Source organism: Gallinula chloropus (assembly GCF_964237585.1).
Source record: "Gallinula chloropus genome assembly, chromosome: 1".
NCBI classification, from domain to species: domain Eukaryota; kingdom Metazoa; phylum Chordata; class Aves; order Gruiformes; family Rallidae; genus Gallinula; species Gallinula chloropus.
In genome coordinates this window covers 8,254,791-8,277,739 of record NC_140085.1, presented here as the reverse complement: position 1 = coordinate 8,277,739, position 22,949 = coordinate 8,254,791, and the positions used below count along the sequence as shown (strand labels likewise).

The 22,949-nt window shown below is 44.0% G+C and overlaps 1 protein-coding gene across 2 annotated transcripts in view; it reads left to right on the top strand.

Moving 5' to 3' along the window:
* Window positions 1-1,816: 1,816 nt before the first annotated feature.
* Window positions 1,817-22,949, top strand: part of FAM107B (family with sequence similarity 107 member B) — a 61,087-nt gene continuing 39,954 nt past the window's right edge. Inside the window, exon 1 of one of the 2 annotated variants that reach the window (XM_084279367.1) lies at window positions 1,817-1,935. The gene's annotated coding sequence lies outside the window, so the exon portion shown is untranslated. Of the gene's footprint in view, window positions 1,936-3,838; window positions 3,897-22,949 lie in introns of those variants that run through there. The other variant, XM_084279368.1, reaches the window with a different exon arrangement.

Here is a 22,949-nt window from a genome sequence, read left to right as displayed (position 1 = left end):
ATTATATGGAACAGTCCATAAGGTCAAGAATGCAAAAGATAGGGAAATCTAGCATTCCAGATGGCCTTGCAGTTCATTTTCTTTCTTTGCTGTTAGCAATTCCCTGGTCATACACTATTTCTCCCTCCCATGCTTTAGACGGAGCGTTGCTCACAGAACAGGGAACTATTCAATATTTATGCTCTCCCTCATTCATCTAAGCACATCATCTTACTGCATTTAATAAAGAAAAAATCAATTTTTATGAGTTTTTTTCTCCATACAGTATTGATGGGCTCCACATACAGAACAACTATAGCTAACAACGCTTCCGTGAAGGAGAGGGCACCTGGGGAATGAGGCTGCCCATAACCAGGGCTGACACCGTGAACACGGACGATGCAAGTGTGTGTCCAACTTGTCACGCCACAAGTGACTTTTAGAGGAGCAGGTAGTGTTTTATAGCACTTCATTTGTTGACAGCATAGTTCTGATTACATATGTTGGTGCTCAGCAACAGACTCAAACTGAACCAGAACTGACAGTGACCACTCACGCTCTGGATTTCATCAATTTGTTATGTTTCATCCAGGCTGATTTGTTTGGGTGGTTTTTTTTTTTTTTCCCTAATGAAAGAACAGCCACACACAAAGACCTGAGCGATCTTTCACTGCATACCAGCACTCCGAATTTCAGTTCTGCTCCAGAGAAAACATGTTTCTCCGTATCCACTCACTCTCCTCACCATGGTGGGGCAGCGGGTTATTTAGGACAAATTCGGTGGAAACAGCACCATCTACTGAACACCCAATACCCTTTCTGCGGGGACTTCCCGGGGTTGGGGGTTTTTGGAGGGGAAAGGTCTGTCTCTACAGCCCAAGAGATGTTGAACACTGAGCTCCTCAAGTTACTGAACTCCTCAGATCACTCTGAAGCTTTCCATTTGAGTGATGACTCGAGTTACTTCTGTCACTTTGCTGTGATTCAAGTCATCTGCTCTGAAGAAACACAAAATAATCCCAATGATAAATATACAAAAGAAATCAATTTGGTCCAAGTATTTACACCAATGTATAAATACACATTCTGCCCCCAAAGGTCTCCCTTTTTGTTTTGAGTTTGTTCCCAAAGTCTGTGCGTGCGATGTTGTGTCCCAGACTTTGTCAGGTGCCCGTTGCCTATTGCTCGCTGTGGAACAGATTTTGGGGCACTCCAAAGAAGGTTTTGACCGGCTGGCCGTGCTTTCTTGGCCTCTCCTTTGGATGGGTCTGTTTGCAGAGTGGGGACCTTAACTCCTACAGAGGGACCGGCAGAAATATCCACAAGGAACAGGGCTCCCGGCCACAGAAGGCAGAAGAAACCATGCGGGGAAAGTTAAACGAAGGCACGGTTAGGAGATTCTTCTTCCACCAAGAGAGGGGTGGCTCTTGTAGGTGAATGGGGCCGCTCCGGAGAACCAAGGGCCTCGGCTGGCGATTGAAAACCGCCCGTGGGCACCCCACTCGTGTCATCCTTCCTGGGGGGGAGCGGCGGCATGGATGCGGCTACCAGCTCCCCCGCCACCCTCTCCGGACCCCGAGCAGGCAGAGCTCCACGGCGCTCACCTCCGCCTCCACACCCCCTTCCCGTTTCTCGTGGGATTTACACCCAGCCAGCTCCCCCCCCACCACCGCCACCCCGGATTTTTTCCACGCTTGACAACAAAGGAGGCGGCCGGGCGGCTTCGGCGGTGACTCAGCGGCGGGGCCCGCCCCCGGCCCGCCCCGCCGCTCCCCTCAGGCGAGGCCGGGCCGGCTCCGCGCGTGTGGCGGGTTGTGCCGGCGGGTGCGCAGTCAGTCAGGCAGTGAGCGAAGGGGCAGCTGCTGGTCTCCCGCCTTCCCTCGTCCCGCCGGGCGTCTCGGGGTCTCCCTGCCCTCATACCCCGCGCTGCCGTGCGGGGAGAGCAGCCCCGGCGAGGTAGGTTTTGTGTCTCTTCACACAAAGGCGCGGCGCTGGCGGGGCGGGACGGGACAGCCGGGGGTGGCTGAGGGAAGGCGGCTCCCTGTGAGGGTCCGCGGTGTGAGGGGAGTGGAGTGGGGGGCCCATCGCCTTAGCCTCCGCCCCAGGCGGTCGGGGTACCTCTAAGCGGGCGGGCTCTGCGGGGCGGGTGCCGCCGGCACCCCCGGGCTGTGGGGCTCGGGAGCGCCCCATCCCTGCTCCATTCGTGAAAGGGAATCCGGGGGGGTTAATCGTGGCTTCACTGAAAAAAAACAACCAAAAGAATAAAAAAACCGAGGGGAGCGAAGTAGAAGGGTGCCCGGCGGGGCTGTGCGGAGCTGCGGCGGGGGGGCGGTGCTGGTCCCGCCGGCCGGGAGCCCGCCGACCCCCCGGCCAAAGCCGTGAGCTGCTTCGTGGGCTGCCCCGGCCCGCCGAGGCTCTGGAGCCGGTGGGGCAACTTGTACTCTCGGGTGAGTTTTTGTTGAGGTCGGGGCACCCCCACGGCTGGGTGTGTGGTGTTGGATAGAAAGAAAAGGAAAAGGAAAACCCAACTTAGAAAAAAACCATGTATTTTATGTCCTATATGTCCTGGGAATTTAGAGCAGCTGAACTTAAGGTGAAGAAGGTGGCTGGTTACTTAGAAATCTATATAAAAAGTAAGTTCTGGCAGCGGGGCAAGCCCCAAGGACTGTATCCTGTGCTTCCATCCTTCCCACTGTGGCTCGGTCAAAGTTTCTCTGGAGGACCCCCGGAGTCCAGAAGTATTTACCTACTCGCTGGGTTGAAAGGTGGTACTTTCAACCAGGGTAACTGGGTGGATAAATATCTTTTTTGGGGTTTGCAAAGGGAAGGGGTACAACACAGGGGCTGTGTGTAACTTAACTACTTGTTTGCTTCTTCCTTGGGATTTTTTGTGGTGCGTGGCCGTGGCTGGTGTTGGAGCAAAGTCCCATCCTGTGAGCTTGCAGCAAACTTGAGGGAGCAAGAATGTGAACTTTTTGGGTTTTCATTGAGAATTTGCACAGTCAAACAGAAATGCAAGAAAACGAGGAAAAGATGCTTTCTGTGTGAGCATAAAGTGGTCTCTGTGTGTACTTTGTGGTGGGAGTATTGTTGAATAACTCTCTGGCAGCCGTGGTGTTCTGCGTTGTGGTACATGTATATGTGCGCTAAATCCTGTAGCACCAGTGAGGATATTTGACTTTCATTGACTTGGCAGACAAGTAGGAGCATGGAGGAATGTTGCTAAAAATGGGAATAATTGCTTGTGGGTCATGTAAGCAATTTGAGAGGCATTTAAACTGGCTTTAATCTCACTGTGATATGAACAGGGCACTGAGAACCTCTTGCTTTATTGATGGCTGTTTTCCTAGCAATATATGGACAGACAGGCATGTACTGTGAATGTGGTAGCTGCTTGCTTATTGTCAGTGATATTTGCTCAGGGACAATAAACAATTGTTTGCTGAGCTTTATTAAAAAGAACCACAAATGCCCCATATCTCCTAAAACAAAGCCTTTATTGTCTTAAAGTAACTGTGGGCCAATTTCATGCTCGGTGTAGTCCCACTGATGTCAGTTGAGTTTTGCCAGGGATGATTTTGGCAGGTGAAGCGTCACTTGTGTTTTCCTGAGGCCAGAACGCTTCAGAGTAATGTTGCTATTTCGTCTCAGGCTCTGTTGTTAATATGGATGGTATGCTGATGCTTCCTGAAAGTAAGGTGTAAAGAGGTGGGTCCTCTTAAACCCTTTTCCACTTGCTTTCTCCTTTCTGCTTCAGATCTTTTATCCCTTTAATTTACTCTCTCTCTTCTTTTTCAGTCTTGGCACCTTTTTTCTCCTTTCAAATTTAAGAAGTTTCTCTGAACTACAGCTCCCACGTGAGCGTTGAAAAGTTTTGAGGCTAACTGTTGAACCCTACAGCAGCCCTGCACGACTGGGTAAGTGAGGAGCTGTGGGGAGATCTTTCTCGCACATGACACACACACCCAGGCCTCTTCTTTTCAAGCTGATTTGTGTGGTGGCTACGGTCAGTGGGTTTGCTGAAGTGGCAGGTTGTTTGACAGAGTCACGTAGTGGAACGGCCAGGCTTGAGAGAGAGAGAGACTGGGTAGACCAGGGTGGGGCAGCCCCTGATTTTTTCACATAGTGCCATACTTGTGACATTGGTGACAACTGGTTTTGAGTATACCTCTTCATAACTTGAGCAAGGGCAGGAAAATCATCTGAAAACTGGAGCAGGAGGAAAAATAGAGAAAGGTAGAAGGAAACCCTCTTGTTTACTAGCTGTGGGAAGAAGAGTAGAGCTGGTTAACAGAACTGGAACAGAACTTTTGCTCCATCAAAGTTTAAAAAAATATTTTACTGAATAAAACTGTTATCTTTGTACACAGTTAACAGTACTAAATACACATGGCCAACTCTAATGCTGTCCTGGCACTGTGGTAGTTGTAAACGCAAGGTTCAGTGCTCAGCTTTGCAGAGTCTCTGTTGAGCTGTTTTTGTATCTGACGTCTTTGTGCTGTACAACTTTGGATCTGTTTGCATCTGGTAAGTACACAAAAAGAGCATGCCAGACACAGCTCACAGCTGATCCTGTTCTGACATTTGGAAAAAGCAAGCATCAAAGAGCAAAATCCATGCTCTGTCTAACTTTGACGGGGGAGGGGGAGGGAGGAAATGTGCTTAATGGTTCTTCAGTTCAGTGACCAGTCTAAAGTTTGTTCTGGTTTGGCCAGACCCAGTGTGTTCTTGAGTATTAGTGGAAATATGGTTTGTAGCTTAACATGGACATTGCAAAGAGTCTGCATGTCTTCTGTGTTTAATTAAAGAGCATTTGAGTTGGGGGTTTTGTTCGTTTAATTTTAACATAAGCCAGTGGAAGGACACTGCTGTGCAGAAGTAATTAGTCACGTGCTAACCTGAACATAGAGGTGCAACTTTAACAGGAAAAAACACTTTCTTTTAGGAGAAAGAGAAATTATCTGGCTAAACTACATTTCTCAGTGATACTTCCTCTTTTCACATCTGATGTTCTTGTCAGGCTTATCTCTATGCACGCCTTGTTAATCCTCTCAAAACGGTGCTGGAGTGGAAAGGCGCTGTGTCTTCCCATTGTGGGGGCATCCTGCCTTCCCTTTGCAGACAGAGAATAAAAGCATAAGAAAGTAAGAGGGTTGTCTGTGACTACACAGGAACTGTGTAGTGGTGAAGAACTCGTGACTCCAGAACTACTGGCTAGTGTTAAAAGCACTTCCCCCTGTGTGAAGGAGCACCAGTATGCAAATCTGGTTACCTGGCTGTGATGCAATTAGTGGTTGACTGCTCTTCAACCAACAACTTGCATGGTCTGTGTAAGACTATGAAAAAAAGGAGGGTTTCATAAGTGCTTAAACAAAGACAGTGAAGGATGTTTATCTTCTCCTTTCTACACCTGCCTTGAAATAGTGGGTGCAGTTTTTACAGATGGGTTTCTGGCTGGATCTTGTTGTACAGCTGTGTGTGAACAGGTGCCACAGAAGAGAAGAAAAAGTTTTTCAGAGCCAGGAGGGTCATGGCAAGACCAGGACTGCCTCTTCTATGACCCTGGAACCTGGGTGAGGTGATGCTAGTGCAGATCCCCAGCCTGACAGACCAGACTAGTGCTTCTTTTTAAAGGTGGTTTCTAAAGGGGCAGCTGTTCCACTATGCATGGACACTCACGTAGCCACTGGTCTTGCCCAGCTGCTCTTCTCCTTCAGAACGTTAGTGCAAAGGGCTCTGTGTGTTGCATGACAGTGGGGAGCTGCATGTGGCAATTCCTTTGTGGCAGAAGTCTTAACACAGATTTTCTAAGCAGAGAACACTGGCATCTGCAAGAAAAGGAATGATGTAGTCAAACAGAACCTTTTCTTCCCCTTCATATAAGAACTCAGGAACACTGGGAGGTACCTGCTACCTCTGTGTTTTGCAATGTTGGGAAAACAGAAGTTTGGAGTTTGTTTTCTTTACAGCACTGTGTTTGGCAGTTGACTCCTGTAACTGCAAAGGCTGTTGTAGTTTTGAGTTTTAAAATATGTTTTGACCAGCAGCCTCCTTTTTGTCTTTAGGCCAGTGCTGTGAGTTTTGTGCAGTGAAGGGTAGGAAGCTCCCAGGTGGGAGAGAAGCATTTCCAAAGTGCATCTGTGAATGAATAAACCACAAAGATTTTGGAGCAGTTCTGTGCAGTGCTCTCTGCTGGTCTGTATCACATTTTAAAATCACATCTGAAATAAGTAGGTAATCTGATTTTTTTTTTTCCTTATAAGCCTGAGTCTGTAGCTGAAAGTGTGGGGTTTGTGATGTCTTTGTGCAGTTTGCCTTCTAGTATAGATCTAGTATAGTCTGGCGTGGATTTAACTGAAACTTCAGCAGGTTGTCAGCTTGCTTAGATGGGACAAAGATCCTAGTTGCATGATGAGAGCAGGGAGCACAAATGCAGTAACCTTTGCCTTACTTAGCTTTACTTATTCTACAAGCAAAACTCCTGATTTTGCTGACATTTTTAAAATTTCACAGTATGAAACCAGAAGATTGCCTTTTGTGCAAATACGTGCTTTTCCTTAAAGAGAGTGGAGCCATTTAGCAACAGCAAGGCAAATTCCTTTCTTTTAGATGGTAGATTTCTCTGTTTTTACGTTCATGCTGCAGTTTCAGGCAGTGTAGTGCCTGCAGGATGAACTGTAAAATCTCCTTTCCGTCCTTTAGCAAATGTCAGCCTCCTACATTTACTGCCCCTCTGCAGGAGCTGTGGTAAGAGGCTTGTAGAGAACTATCTTTACGATCATGAAGCATGAAATCTGCTCTTGCTGTGAGAAGTACTGTAGTGTCCTGGACAGCAACCTTGCTGCTTGTTGTCATGGGCTGGGCCTTATTTTTTACTTTTTACCCAGGAATTGCTCACGTTTCCTGTAAACTGGAAAGCTGAAACCCACAGATGCTTCTGAGGGAGAAACTACCTTCATGTTTGACTTTGGTTGAAGCAGTCCCTCTGCTTTGCAAAATATTTTAGGGAGGGAAAACTGAGTCTTGAAACTGTTATGTAAAGGGAAACCCGCATTAAGCTGATTTTGCTTACTTGGTTAGGGGTTCTCCTGTCTTGTCTTGGAGTGACATTCAGTTCTCCATGCTTGTGCCCACTGGTGCTGGATAGCTCACCAGGCCTGGTGGTGTCTGGTCTGAATGGGAGCCAAACGCTGCCAGTCAGACGTATTTCAATAGCGACGGCGTTCAGTGGGTCTTCTGGTAGGTTAGCAAGAGGAGGATGATGATGGGAAATAATAGAATGATTCTTTTAATTCCTTGCCTGAGCAGTGAATGGGCATTCATAAGACTTCATGTATATACACAGGCTTTTGTTCTGGTGCTAATAATAAAACAGAGTTCACAGCTCCGAGTAGTCAGGACGATGTGATGAGAAGTGGGTCAAGACCATTCATGTGTGCATAACTGCACTCCTAATCTAGGCCAGTGCCTGTGCTGGGTGTTTCTAAACAAGCTGAAAACATTTCAGGGGAGCTGGCTGGAGTTTATGCTGTCAGATGGATGAAGTGCACCTCTCATTGAGCAGAGCACTTATGGACGGGGATCAGAAGGGATGGCCTTGAGTCACTTTGCATGTTAATATGACCATGGTGGGAGAACTTTATTGTTTGCTATCTCTCAAGAGCAAGGAGTTTAGTTTGAGAGAAAGGAAATTTCCTTCTTCCTGGCAGAATGATTTGCTCTGGAGCCCTTCAAATCTGTGGACTGCTCTGCTCTTTCAGCTGAAATACGTCTCTGCTACCTCAGTTTCCTCTGAAGTGTCATTGAGGAAAAAGATGATTTGCTGAGTAGCCTGCGGTGTTGCTGCTACATCCTTCTGACCTGCAGTAGCTGAGCTGCTGGGTGACATTCAAGGAAGAGTAGATGCCTGGGCTTGCCCTGAGGTGCAGTTTGAGGCTTAGAGGAAGAAAACTAATTTTCATCTGATGATGCTAGGATTTGGGGGGCTTATTTTTGATGAAAAAAGGGAAGAGTTTGATTGGGTTATGATAGTGTTTACATTATATTATGGTGTGGGTTGTGTCTATGGGATTTTTGTTTGGTTGGTTTGTTTGTTTGCTTGTTTGCTCCCCCTCCACCCTCGGAACTTTTCCTTGAGCTATGGCATAGAATGGAAGTTGTAATACTTGTGTTAAACTCAGGTAACACCTGACACCACTGCCCCCTGAAAACAGCCTGGCAAGAATTTACAGCCAGGTTTGGGTTTCTTAGAAGAATGGAAAAGAAGGCAGGGAAAGAGATGTGGTGGTTTGGGGTTTCCTTGGGATGGGAGGCAATTAGTTTTCTGTTTCTGAAAGTAAGCTAACTTTTTGTTCCAAGCTCCAGAAGTGTATCTTTGAGGCCATACTCTGTAAGGTGCAGGGGCAAACCAGAGCACTGTGTACTGCAACTGTCTAGCCAGTTGTGCTGGCAGTACCCTTTGCAAGGTGAAGAGATGACTTTCTTAGGTGGCTGCTAAGGTAAGTGTGAGCAGCAAGCCCAGCCTGGCTTGCTGGCTTGCCTTGCCACTCTCCCACCTCTCTCCTGTGTCTTTCATCATACTGAGCTGCGCAACAACACGCTAACTGATCTGAAATGATCAGGCACAGGGAGTCTTGTGTATTCTGGAAGGAAGCCCTGGCAGTGCACAGGATTGTCCTGAGTGTACCATTTGTTACCACAGATGGCAACTGTGAGGAGCAGGGTGGTTCTCCAAAGGCAGTCTAAGCATGCCTGTTACTCTTCACTTACCTGTTTCTTCTTTCAAGTACAGGAAGGCTAAATAAGTCATAAATGTCTTACACAAAATATAAGCAAACATATTCTTCCTTTTTTTTCCAGACAATTTTAAGAGCAAGCTTTAGAATGCAAGAAATTCAATGTCTCTGAAAAGTAGAAGCCACGAATTTTTTGAGGTGAGGCTGTACCCTGTTGAAAAGAATCATAAAGATATTTTTCTGAAGTTCCAGCAACCAGGAAACCAGGCTTAAAGCATTTTGTGAAGGATAGTTTGTAAATGTCCATGCCAGTAAGTCTCAGGTGGAGGATTTAGTTTGGAAGCTGAAGAAAGTGTTTACAGATGCCTTTTTCTCAAAACACTCGCTCTTTTGGGGAAGTTCAAGTCTAAGTTCTTGGGCTTGTCTTGCTTTCCCTTCAGTTAGTGACTGATGAGGTTGAGCAAAGAGGGAGGAGAGATTGGAAGCATCAGCTGGCCATATTATATGCTACATCTTTCCTTGATTGTGCCAAAGTGCTGTACCTTCAAAGCCTCCTTTATAAACCCAGTAATTTACTGAATGTGCTTTGATTTACTTTTTTTTGCAATATAATATGTAGGCAGAATAAAATAAGTTCCCTGTCTGATGGATGTGAGGACAAGTTATCACATCAAGCTAGAAAATGTGTGCCAGCTATTGTTTTGTTTTCCAGCGGCCTGAGGGCTCTTCCTTCACAGCACTGCCCTAGAGAGACAGCCTCTGCCCTGAGGAATTTACAGTTTAAATAGGGAAGAGTGAGTGGATGGACATGAGAGACACAGTGACACCAGCTCAGTGGTAAAAAATTTTGCTTGTGCCAGAGCTCAGTTTTGTGCTGAATGCAGCTGCTTTGCTGGAGACCGAAACTTCCAGTGTAGATGTAGCTTTATGTATCCATATGAAGGTACTTTGTCGCTCATGTTTATTAAATTATAGGACAAATTTTCAGATGTAAGCAGTCCTATAGGGATCTATATACTTTCCAGCTAGTTAAGGTCTACTTTTTCTCTGTAGAAGCAATAAAAAGTCATCTGCTCAACCTTGCTACCTGTTTTCAAGTAACTAATAGCATTAACAGATACAAGACAACGTGTTCCTTTAGCTAAATGTGATCCATTTGCCAGCTTCAGCCAAAAAGTATTGCAGGGAGGAGCAGCACAGGTCTAATAGTAAATCTCAGCTTCAAAGAAAACCAGACTTCTTAAAAGTTAAGTACTTTTTTCTAGACATTTTTGGCAACTGGTGTCACTTTTACTGTGAAATTTAATAGCAAACAACTCTAGAAATGGAGGACAGTTTGAAAATTTGAGGCAGGGATCAGCCTGTCAGTTCTTAAAGGAATTGGGTGAAGAACTTGGAGGGGAAAATACTTCAATCCCAGGGCCCTTCTTGGTTGCTGTAGCAGTGGGCCATATGAGTACCTGAGTGGTTAAATCTTGTGCTCAATTTATAATTCAGGTACCAGTTTGGTCTCTTCCTAATCCACTGACATGATTCCCTGTGGTGAAGTAGTTCTTCATTTCCCCAAAACTAACAGTGTTGCTGGTATGATTACAGGCAGCATCTGCCATGGAGGGGCTCTCATTTCTGTGGTGCTGAGGTTGTGGTCAGCTCGATCTATGATGCACTTGGCTTTGCACCCAGGAGGGTGCCCAGTTTTCATAATGCTGTGCTAATTAAGGTCTTGGTGTCTGCTGTTCAGAATTCTTAATTGCTGAAGTACCCCCAGATCAGCTTTCTGTAAAACTGTTTTTTGAAGCTCCCCTCCCTGTCCCTCACCCCCCCCCTCCAAATTATGCAGGAAAAGAGACTGTAGCTGCTGAAGCACGATGCTGTCACTGGCCTTACTTCCCTGTTTCTCTGTATCCATGGAAGGCTTTGTTTTAATGCTTCATTCTTTTGCCTGCCATCCTCTGGTTGCATACAAGGTGAGAGGGCTGCATTTGTAATGCCTGCTCTGTGCACTGAAAGGTAACAGTTTAGTTATGAACTTTAAGGAAGAGGAGTGTGTGCTTTCAGAGAGCTTCCTCCTTCCTCCATCGGCTGAAATTGATGGGACTCTTCCTTAATTCAAAGTGGGCATAGCATGCATTGATAAAGTAGTGTTTTGTTAAATGACTGCTCTAAGGGATCGTTTTGACCCTTTCCTCCCATTTTAGTATTGGATCTTAATCTCTTTATTACAAGTAACATCAGGACCAGTAGAATTAAGTATTAAAGTCTGAGGCAGTGGTGAGTTGACTTACTCCTTTTTTAAAATTTTAATGAAGAAGAACCCTCAGCTGATTTCCTTTTCAGGTTTGATGCTTCACCAGACTTGAGATTCATCTTTATTTTATATCCAGAATCACGCTCTGGTTTAGGATATTTTTTCTTTCTAGTAGGAAGTTGATTAATTGACTGCTAGACCAGCCACAGATGTGGCTGAATTTACTTTCCAAGTGCAGATGTTTAGAGTGCTATGAAGTCAGGCAAATACTGGATTTATAAAGCACCAGATTACACATAGTAGTGAATGAAACACTGAATAACAAAGATAAATCAATCCTGTAAAAGCAATGGAATAAGGAGTTCCTATTCCTACTACATATCTTGCCCCAGGAAGGAGACTGGGGAAAAAAATCCCTGTACTCCAAAATACAACCATTCAGATTTTTAAGATTAAATGTCTTTTTAATCAGTGTGCTGTTTCTTTTTTTCTTTTTTCTTCTTTTTAACCTGGCATAGTTAAGATGCCATGAACTCAGGGTACCATGGTTTGCTAAATGGGAGGGTTAGAGTACTGTAGGGAAAGGTAACCCTCAGGAAGGAAGGGATATGAAAGCTGAGCAAGCCGTTTGCAAAGATTAGAATCATTCCAGTGAATGTGGCTAAACTAGGTCATTTCTGCTTAGAATTTTATAAAGTCATAATGAATTTGAAAAATAAACTGTCAGAGTAAATGAGGCCTTCCAATGTCTATTTAAAATAGATAAATATTATTGTCCCTCTTTTTTACAAATCGAGCAACAAAGGCTGAATTGACTTGCCTACAGCTATAACTAATTAGTACAAGGATAAAATTTTAACTTGGGACTTTGAACCATGAGCAAAACAAACAGGATGAAACACTGCAAACAGAAACATAATGGAAAGATAATATAAACTTTATATTTCCAGCATAAACTCACTGCTCCAGTATAGAAATCATCTTCCCATAAAGGCCTTTAGGCAAGTAGGCAGGGTAAAAAGCTGCTTCTTACAGAAAACAGGATCTGGTTAGACCATGATCATTACCTTGCTTGCCAGTTTTGTGCGTCTTGCATTACCCCCATTAAGCTTGTTGCCTCTGAGAAAACTCCTAAAGATAAATTGGAATTGAAATTAAATTCTCAAATAATTGAAGTTCAGATGAGGAGCACCAGGCAGATTAAGCTTCATCTTGAAAAGCTGCAACAAAACCATGCTAGAGACTTACTTTACTTATTTCCCAGATAGATTCCTGGTGTGAGTCACCAGAGCAGTTGTTCTAAATGTGGAAATGTAGCTGACTCAAAGACAAGTGATTGGCACGATTTTATGGGATGTCACTAACTGTGGCTTCATTAAATTGCAGTTTTCCTTTTGTCCTGGTCAAATTGTATTAAAAATTATCATTTGGGCTAAACATAGGATAAACATTTCTATTTTGCTTTCAGTAAGCCCGGTGGATCACAAAGGCCGTGACCTCGATGTGTTTAGTGGAAAACAGGATGCATTTTAAAGCACAGTACTTGCTTCTCTAAGCTGCAAGGCAGAGGGGTGGCAGCACTCACAGGGTTACTGTATGGATTCAGTAACTCTCTGTTTTGGGAGAACAGTGTAGTCCTGTAACAGGGTTTGGGATTCCCTCCTCCCCCTTTTCTGGAGACACATTTGGAAAGAATTTAATGAATTGCTGTACCTGGTGTTTTCAGTCAGTGCCTTTGTGTCACTGACAAAAATTAAGAGAGGGGGACTTCTTAGTGACGTTTCTATGTGAACTTAAGCAATGATAATATTTTGTTTCCAAACGTGCTAAGTTAAAAAGCAAAGGAAGCTTCTCTTGGTTTTCTCGACTTCTAAATACCTTCTGTACTGGATGTTGTTTGAATTGGATTCCTTTGCCTTAATAATCTTGTTTGCTGTGGTGCTCATGATTCATTCGAATGTGAACTAGCCAGCACTTGACTAATGGAAAACCTAATGTAAATAAGTGATAGTGCATGCTAGAGAATTGGAAAGTCCTAGCGTGAGCCACCGTGCCCTTTAAAGCAATTTATGAATCTTTCTGTAAACCAGTTGTTAAATGAAGAGTGGATGAAGGTAATTTTGAAAGCTTGAGTCATTGAAGTTTGGGAAACCTAGAGCGTAGACAAGATTTAAGGGTTGTTACTTTGAAGCCCTTAATGGAAGGGGAATAGATGAATATTTTTTTAAAGGCCTTTCTTTATCTTTGCCTGGGGTTTATAATTGAATCTAGGTCGTGAAGTTTACTGGGTTGGTTTGGTGTTGGAGCTGGAGTGTGGACATGCTGTTCAAATGGAAGGTGGTCAGCTTAAATGGTCACATTTTTCTGTTGTCTTCCTCTCAACTCTGACAACTTAGTCTCCAGTGTGAAATGCTTTTTTTCCTGATGCACATATCTTCTATGTCTCTTTTATGGAAGGCTTGAATTTTCAGTGCAATCCCTCTCCCATTTGCCTGAGTAGTGTTTGTTAAGAATGTAAAACTTTTTGTCCAGAGCCAGCTGTTTTTGCCCTGAAAACCTAACTTCAGAAGTTAAAGGCTGCAATCCGGCTAAGGTGTACACATGTGTGTGTGCTGAGTAAAAGCAAACAGCCTTGCAGCTGTTCCCTGTGATGGCATCAAGATTTTTCTCCTCCCAGCCCTGGTTTTATACTCTACGTGCTGGTTTTCATAGGCAGCAAGTGTGCAAAGAGCAGGGCCAAGCTGTGTGGCTCAGTACAAGCTGTATGTATCAGCCAAACAGTGATAACTGGGTGTCAGCAGACCATTGGGTCTGTGTGCCTGACTCTAAGCATGAACAAAATAAGCAAGAGAAGGGTGAAGTAGACAGGAACTGGGTATGACCTGTCATCAGCTGAATAACTGGCCCAGGATTAAACTGGGTTCATTCTCATTGCACTAGGGTCAGACCTTGTTGCATTATCCCATATAAGACAATATGTTACAGGTTAGTATTTTCTTTTTTTATTTTCCCCTGAAGTGAAATATGGTTTAGATTGTAGGTGTTGATTATGTAATTGGCAAGTGACAGAAGTCTGTAAAATGACTGAAAGTGGTTCTTGTAAGAATATGCAATTTTAAGTACCTTCATCACGATGATGATGTGTGTTTTTCCTAATAGAAGAAGAGGTCTTTGTACTTAATGCTGGAATAGTTTGAGCTTTTGGGGCTTGTGTTTGTTTTTTCTTAAATGTGCCACAGAAACCAGAGAGATCCTGCAAGTCACCTACTTTCAGAAGGTATGCAGGTAGGTAGGTACATCAGAGTTGACCTTTTAGTTATCATCATGTTCAATAAATTCTGACCTGATCTTTGGAATGGGGAAGAAAATGGGTCAGACTGTGGGATTAGACTGGGGAGAAAATAAAATGCAAGAACTTCAATAAATAAATACATATGGTGCAGCCAGAGCACATTTTTATGTCTGCTGTAAACTTTATCTGATCTGCATGAGATAAGCTTGCATAAATTTTTCTCACCAGCATCACGAGCTTGAACTGTTCTCTGGTGTAAAACCAAGTCCCCTCCCATCCAGTTAACATATAGTCAATGTGGGGATCTTCCAGTTCTGCCTTCCAAAAGCCTTGGTTTTGTTTTCCTGACACTTTATTTCCTCTCGATCCAAATTCTTTGAGTTGTGAGGTTTTTGTTTGGTGGGGTTTCTTGTTTGTTTTGGTTTGGGGTTTTGGGGGTTGTTTTAGCATGCTTCCAAAGGGCTGTTACTTGCAACTGCTATCTAACAGCACTGGAACGAGTCCTTTCAGAGCTGGGACTCCTAGCTGCAGTCTTTCATTACTCAGCCACCAGTTCACATGAAATTTAGGGGGATTTTGTATCCTGGAGGCTCCAAGCCCTTTAAAAATTTGGCTCAGTCCAGATCAAACTTAAAAGGAGGGGTTTGAGAGCCCACTTATTGTATGATCATTTCAGAAAGTCACTGAATCACAGAACTGTAGGGGTTGAAAGGGACCTCCAGAGACCATTGGGTCCAACCCCCCTGCCAAAGCAGGGTCCCTAGGACAGGTCCCACAGGGAGGTGTCCAGATGGGTCTTGAGTATCTCCAGAGTAGGAGACTCCACAACCCCCCTGGGCAGCCTGTCCCAGAGCTCTGTCACCCTCACTGTGAAGAAGTTCTTCTGCATGTTGGTGTGGAACTTCCTATGCTCATTTAAGTTAAGTACCTGACCTGGTCCTATATTTGCTTCTTGGTCATGACACAGCCTCTCTGGGTATGGTTTTGCAGCTTAGCATTGCACCAAGGGAACTCCCTATGGTGGCTTTTGTAGCCCAGATCTTGCATCTGTTTCCGCCAGAGCCGTGCTGAGATGTGGGCTATTCAGCATCCTAGATTCTTCCTACTTCACATCTAAGTGCTTTGCAACATGGTTGCTACCTTTTCAGAAAGCCTGTTGCGCAAGCAAACCGCGCTGATTTCCTTTAGCTCTAACTGCCGTTTGGTGGGCAGCCAAGATGGAGGGCAGCAGAGGCGCTTTCATTCGTGCTAACGTTCCGACCAGTAAGCCACAGGAAAGTTCTGTAGAGCTGAAGATGGGTGGAAAAAACCCAACATGTTTTGGGTCCCTTATGTGGTTACAAATGTAAAGGTTTAATGTTCTTTTATCGCTTTCTTCTGGATGCTTTTTTAAAGTGCAGGAGCCATTCCTGTAATTGTGGCATGCATTGCAAAAGCTTGAAAATTAGATAGGAGACTCTTGTTATTTCAAATTGCTATGTCTTTGTAAACCAATTTCAGGAATTTGATTTGAAGCACTGGCTATTGAATTCAACGTGCTGATGAGCTGTTTCACAGAAAGATAGAAGTTGGTTTTATGTGAAGTGAAAACTCAGATACAGTGGTATGAAACTCAGTAAGCCCACAGTGAATGTATGTTGGCTGGGTTTTTTTGGTGACTTTTTTGTTTGTTTCTAACCATCAAGGATCATATCATAAAGCAATTTCTTTGTATCAGTCGCCTGTCACATCATGAAGGATCAGCCTTTGCTTAAATAGGAAACAGTTATTAAGGAAAGCTGCTGCAGACCTTGCAGAGCCTGCGTTCTAGCTGTATTATCTCTGCTGCCCAATAACCACATGTTTTATCTGGTATTCTTCCCAGTCCACGAACACGGCTAGTGAGTAACACATGACAAACAGATATAACAAGGGGTTGATACATTTGGCCAACTTGCAGAGTATAAGGATCTCATTATTTTTTCCCTTAAAAAAAAACAAACCAAAGCAAAAAAACTTACCTTTTTAATACAGCGTTTCCCCTTAACAGTGTAGGCAAGGTTCTTTCCCATTCCATCTGCCTGTTAGTCTTTCTATGGGGATATGGCTGTATTGAACGATTAATTAATTTTAAAATTTTATTTATTTTTGCAGTAGCTTTTTTATTTGGATCTTGTAGGAAGTTCATAGTTATTGTTTTTCTTTGTATATAAAAGGAGGGCTAAGGATCACATTCTACAGGGGTAGGGAAAATAGCATGTCAGAGAAGTACCACTTAGTAGTATCAATAAAACTTTAATTAACAAAATGCTATGTATGGCCTCTTGCCTATTCAATAAATAAAAATCAGAGAGTCTGCTCAGAAATACTTATGTTTCCATCCCGTGGTAAAGCTGAAGAAAAATTGTCTAGTAAGGCTCTATAAGCAAAGGAATATTGGTTATTCAGGTTACACCGTTCTCTATGTTTGCATGGTTGCACTGGTGTCCTAAAGGATCACCTCTGTCAAGTCAGCACGTGTTTAACCTCACCTTTGTGTACACAAGAAGTAGGGATCCCACAGCAGAACTGTTGCCCTCACTTTAAGGGCTCTCCAGGGTTGTCTCAATTTACTGCAGCCACGTGCAGAGTTCCTTGGAGAGGAAAACTGCTGTTCAGGAAATCCTGTGCCTTGCTGCCTCTGATGCCATTAACCTGGATCTCGTTGAGGCAAAGTCCTTCTGCAAGTGCTGCTCAACCCAGTAAGTGGGGATTTAAACTGTCTGAGTGGGTATTGGGCAGCTGGTGGCTCAGCTCACCTTCCACAAGAGCATTGAACCTCCCTGCTCCAAACTTGTGTGAGGTTTTTGCTAGTTCTCAACTCTTTTTTTTTTGTTGGTGGAGACCCGTAATGGCCTGCCCAGCTCTCTGGAAAGGAATGAAGGGGCATTGGTGCTGCCCACAGGTGGTTGTCCTTTGGGTGCAGTTACAGTGATGTGTAACAAAGGACAAAACAACAAATCAGATTGCCTTGCTTTACTTTGTATTCCTGAATCTCCCATTTTTTATCTTTAATCTTGGGGCTCAGCCAGTGAGGTTTAACTGCAGATCCTGACACTGAGCTGATTAGGTACAGATCTGCATATGAAATGTTAAGCTGTCAGTAGGGAGACTTGCTGAAGACAAAGCAGAATCTTGTTAACTCCCTGTCAGGCAGAATGCAAGTTAATGTGTCCTGCCAGGGCCTAGGTGTTGGGAGCTGGAGTCATGGGGGTGCCTGGGCATCACCACGTACTGCACAAGGGGAGAGTGCAGGACAGCATCCACCCTGTGCTGTAAGTGTGGCCCTGGCACCATGCTCCTGTCGGCTGCAGAGCTGATGTGACTCTCCCCAGGCAACCCTCCTGTGGGCCAGTGCTGGGGGATTGTGGGGCCCTCTCCCCAAAAGCTCACCCCATCACCTGCTGTAGGAACTGGTGAAACTCTGCTTAGGTTGTCCTTGTGCTATATGGGTGCTGGCAGCCAGGGATGAATTCTGGGCAGCACCACCCACAACTCAATTTGGCCTGAGCTTGCTCCTTGGTTGGCTGTTTCAGAGCTCTGTCAGAGAGTCTCTCAGTCCAGCCTTTCATTGGTACTGTTATTGCAGGATTGCATTTTTAGTTGCTGCTTTTCACTATCAAAAAAATATTTTGCTGTGAATCCAAACTGGCTTTAAAAAGTGCAGGTGGAGGATGACTACTTGTTGTGGTTTAACCCCAGGTGGCAACTAAGCACCACAGTCCGCCTGCTTCCCCATTGGGGTGGGGGAGAGAATCAGAAGGGTGAAATAAGAACAGTTTAATAATTGAAATAAAACAATAAGAATGATTAAATTGTAATGAAAAGGAAAAGAAAATAAAGGAACATAAAACCCAAGAAAATCAAGCAATGCAAATGAAAAACAATTGCTCAGCACCTCCTGACTGGTGTCTAGCCAGTCATGGAACAGCATCTGTGCCTCCCCTCACTCCTTCCCTCACCAGCTCCCCCAAGTTTATGTACTGTGTGATATCATGTGATATGGAATATCCCTTTGGTCAGTTTGGGTCAGCTGTCCTGGCTGTGTCCCCTCCCAGCTTCTTGTGCACCCTCAGCCTACTTGCTACTTTGCCAGTAGGAGAAGCAGAAAAGTCCTTAACTCAGTGTAAGCACTACTTAGCAGCAACTAAACCATCAGTGTGTTATTAACATCATTCTCATCCCAAATCCCAAACACAGCACTATATCAGCTACTAGGAAGAAAAATAAGTCTATCCCAGCCAAAACCAGGACACTTCCCTCAGTCGGGGTGTCTGTCAGAGAGACCCCTAAAGCATTTGAGGCTTACTGCACAGTAGCTGTCCTGAGCTTACAGCTTCTCCATGTGCCAGAAGGGGATTTGCTGCAGCCTCTGGACAGCCAGCAAAGGGCATGGGAAAGGAAGCATCATCCTGAAATCCCACTCCCGACAGACGTAGAGCCCTGCTGACCATGAAGTGGAGCGCTCAGCTGGGAGCTGGGACTTCCCAGGGCTGCTCCTGGGGGCATAGGAAAATCCATCATTTTCTTCCAGTTCATTTTTTTCATTTCCTGGTTCACCACACAAGTTAAATTTCCTTTTAAGTCCTGTTTACGTTTGCAGCTTTAGAAATGTAAGAAAGGCATTCTCAGGGAGGGCTGTAATATAGAGCTAGTAATTATTCTGGAGATGGCCCTTGCATTGCCTCTTGCCCTCTCATCTGTCATCAGCTCCCTCCTGTGTTTTGTGGAGTTTTTGCCTCGCTGCTGACTGTGGCACTGCAAAAAGTGAGCTCATATGGAGCTCAAATTACTGTTGACCAGTTCGGATCTCTTTAATGGAAACCTTCCTTCTCTGAACCCTTTTGCTCTCCTTTTACTTAAGTCATAAAACTTCTGTTTGAACTTTATAAAAACAACCTAAACCCCTCTTCTGTATTAGTTGCAAAACGCTTTGGTTTCTTTCCCTGTTTATGTTTTGTATCATTTACTTAACTGCTGCTGGAGTGGTGTCTTGGGGTAAAAAGACACTGCTTCTTAGCCAAACAATTTAAATTTTTCATAAAGGGAGACGTATAACCAAACTCGTTGTGAAATGAGTTAAACACCCATTCCAGCTCCAGCTTTAAGTAGGAAGCACGGATCATTTCAAAAGCCAGGAAAGTTTGGACATGATAGAGTATGGATGCGATAATACTTTTCAGCAGCTGTGGAAATAAAGGGGAACGTCTGGCTGGTTCTGGCAGAAGCTTGCATACATTCATAATGTAGGTTGTACACATATGATCTCATGAGACACAGTGAATTTTTGCAGCCACATGTGACGCTGAGCGGTATGTGAGCATCAGCCTGTGTTTAAAAAACCCTGTGGTAAGTGTCCTTTCAAATTTTTTTGTTTACTTTTTTTTTTCCCCTCCTGAGGCAGAGGTGTAGACCTTGTTAAGTAAATTTTCTCTCTCCTTTTGTTTTCTTGGTTTGCCTTTTGGCTTTCTGTGCTGTTAGCTTATCTGTTAGTGATGGTTAAGATTGAAGGGACCTCAGTTGCACAGTCAGTCATGCTGAAAAAAAAAAAAAGGAAAAAGGTTAAATTTATGAATTTTTCTCTAAACCCTTTGTTTCCTCTGGTTTTTGAGATTGTGAGATACCATCTTAAGTTATTTTGGCAAGTTGTGAAAAGATTTTAAAAATGCTCAGCCTTGCATTTATGCAGGAAAAGCCTTAGTATCTTCTGCTTTCAGAATTTCAGCGAAGCCACGGTCACTGCAGAGTCATTTGGGTATGGGTTCTCTCCAGCAGCTGTGTTTTGACTTTTACAAGACTGTACATGCTTAAAAAAATTTATTAAGAAATAATAGGAGGCTTAAGCCCTGCAGACCCAATTCTCTGTACGCGTTCAGTAAACTATTGGGATCAGTGGTTTCCTGTGTTTTATTGGCGTGCCAGTTTCAGCTGGTCCTCTAATCTCACGTTTCTTTTTATAACTATTTTATAAGGAGAAGGACCCAATTAAACCAGTTCAGGTTTCTCTGTTACAGTGCTATTACCCTTGCTGTCATCCTAACACACCTATCTGGCATGTCATGCTGGCACTTCTGCATTTCTGCCTAAAGCACCTACAGTCACTTACGCAGCCATATCGTAGTGACCATCTCTGCCTGCCTTTATTTTGCTGTGTACACAGAAACACACAATCTCATGTTTGCTTTGTGTCTTTTAGCCAGCCAAGGCCGAGATTACAACATAGTTCCACCTCCCTGTGCAGGACTGCTGGAGGCACTGAAACCTCCCAAGCTGGAGCTGCGTGCCCCTCACGTTCCCGGTGCAATTACTGACTCCTCTGCCAGTCCCCCAAAGCAGGGATGGTTTAGGGAGGTGGGAAAAGTGATGGGAGGGGGAAGGCAGGTGGCAGCTGCTGCGGGACCATTAGAACAGCTTCTGCTATCTGATCTAGCAGCCAGGTGGTTTCTGTATTTGCCAGTAAAGGTGAGGATGGGAGGTAGGCAGGAAAGAGGGAACATCCTATACCTGCAGCAGCCATTGCCCAAATGCAGTAACGTGGCTGCATCAGGAAGAAAAAGAAGACTTTGGCTCTTGGAGCATTGTGCCTCTCAAAGAATCGTTTTCTGCTCCTCCAGGAAAGAGTAATGCAGGTGAGCAGAGCCTGAAGACTTTCTGTCCCAGATAAATCTGATGTGAATCTGATCTTGCTCAGGGTGCCTGGTGTGTGGTAAAGCTGCGCTGCCTGTGGTTTTCACTGCCCTGCTATTTAACTGGTAGCTCAGTGGAAGCATCCACTATGCTTGTGCCTTTGTCTTATTGTCCAGTGTTGGGATACAGGAGTGAGTCTTGCCCAAGATGAGGTCAGAGGAGTGCACTTTAGATTCTCCACTGGGAAAATAAGACTTAAACACTTAACTGTAAAAAGACCTGTTACAGGATGAAATGGCCGATGATTGTGATTTGTCCATTTTGAGATCTTTGAGTATTTTGTTGAGTGCATATAGGGGTTTAGGTCTTTAGACCTGTGTACATAGAAAAATTAATTTAAACTGGATTAGAAATATATAGAAGTCATGGGGTAGAAAAATCTTAATTAAAAATAAGTTTAAAGTAAATGTTTAGTTTTATTCAAAATATTCTAACTTAAGCTTCCACCGTAAGGGAAGTTGGTTGGAATTGGGACTAAAAATAATTAAATTGCTAACTTTAGGTAATTAGTTTTATAAATTTGATCTGTAAATTAAATGCCTGTTTCACTTTGTGCCCAGCTTGCTTCAGGTGATTTTGTCTAAGTAAATAAAATCTATTTGACTCTGATGGTTTTGAGAACTTACTCTGCATTCACTTGTGCCTCTTAATGCAACCTTGATAGGAATAACAGCTGAAAATGTATTCACATAGAACATTAGAACTGAGTCATTTTCCATGTGTAATAAAGGATTTGAGTAAGTGTGTGTTATATGTGACCAATTAGTGGTGTAATTTATCTGCCTCTTTAGCAAACAAAAGGCTCATGTTACAGCAACCCTTCTGCAGAGAGTAACTGAATCACAGAAAACGCTGCAGATGTTTAACAGTCAAGACTTCAGATTAAATAGTTTTCATTTTTAGCATGTGTTCATTTCTAGAATACAGGTCAACACCAGTGTGTTCTCCTCTGATAGGTCTTGTTAAATCCTTTTTAGCAGAAGTGAAAAATGGAAGCATGGGATTATTTTGAACCTGTGGGTACCCTGCTCTTGATATCCACAGACTGCAACCTTTGAATATGCAGAAGTGGCCTCTTCCTGCACAAGAAGTTATTTAGATGTGCAGATCCCAAAGATCCTTTGTGGTCTTTCAAGGAAGGCCAAGCTTGGCTGAAAACAAGTTTAAAAACTGAAGCTTGCAATGATTTCTTTCTTAAATCTAATGCATGCCTGGATAAAGGGCATTAGTCATTAGAAGAAAGTCTTAAAAGTTATTTGAATTAGATTTCAAAGGTGAGGGAAATGTTGGATTAAGACCTTGGATTTCTCACCACCAGCAGAGTCAATAAAAGGCAATCTAACACGAGGTTCTGGTGAGATGCAGTCTGGTCTATAAAGGGCCTTCTGCAAGTGAAAACAGATGTGGTTTGGGATCATATTTACTATCTGTGGCTGGTGATGGAGTAGGACACAAGAGATGACTTGTTCTCACCAGCACGGAATGCTTGGAGATTCAGCTGATAGGAACCCATTACTTATGCATGTTTTGGCTAGTCCTTCAACACTGAGTTGGGTGATGTAGGCCAGCTGCACCAGTGAGGCTCTGCTTTATGAAGGATGATTGCCAATCCTATCTCAGTGCCTCTTTCCAGTACCCTTTGGGCTTTCGGAGTGCCATTTGGAAGGCTTCATTAACAGTCTGCTTCCTGGCTTCCTCCCACACAGAAGACCATTAGTCATCTGATACTCATTTGCCCAAGGGCAGCCACTGCAAAAGTTGCCATGAAGGATGACGCCTGTAAGGGAAGCAGAGGGGATGTTTCCTTGAGTCTGTGTCATGTCCATCCAGCACCCTGCAGTGCACACAGGGATGCACCAAGACACTTCTGCATAGGCTTCTCTTTAACTCACTATGACCTTCTTGTGCCTTTTTGGCTTGCTGGAGGAAAACACGTGCTTCCTTGGTCCCTTCCAACCCAAAGCATTCTATGATTTTATGAAGTAGGTAT